The 286-nt window shown below is 44.4% G+C and overlaps 1 protein-coding gene across 2 annotated transcripts in view; it reads left to right on the top strand.

The window, feature by feature from the left end:
• LOC113356269 overlaps positions 1-286 on the top strand; it is a 4,798-nt gene that overhangs the window by 954 nt on the left and 3,558 nt on the right. The window lies entirely within an intron of this gene.

Here is a 286-nt window from a genome sequence, read left to right as displayed (position 1 = left end):
TGCTGTGTGATCATTGGAGGCTAGTTCTCTTAGAACATAAAGTGCAGTCGATCAGGAATAGAGAAGTAATACCGCGGTGGCTGGATAAACGGTCAGTTCTGAGATGGATTCCCGCAGCGACTGAGGTTATGGTCCGTGTACTGTTTGGAGTAGTTTTGGGGGTAGTCATCTGAAGTTAAATTGGATTTTGAATGATATTTCTCAACTGAGAAATGACCGGCAGCAACAATGAATGGAGTTGAGCTCGAGTTGGTGGTTGTTGATGGTCATATGGATGACTGTTGGT

The sequence above is a fragment of the Papaver somniferum genome, chromosome 3 (assembly GCF_003573695.1).
Source record: "Papaver somniferum cultivar HN1 chromosome 3, ASM357369v1, whole genome shotgun sequence".
In the NCBI taxonomy this organism is placed as follows: Eukaryota; Viridiplantae; Streptophyta; class Magnoliopsida; order Ranunculales; family Papaveraceae; genus Papaver; species Papaver somniferum.
This window is presented reverse-complemented; position numbering and strand designations above follow the sequence as displayed.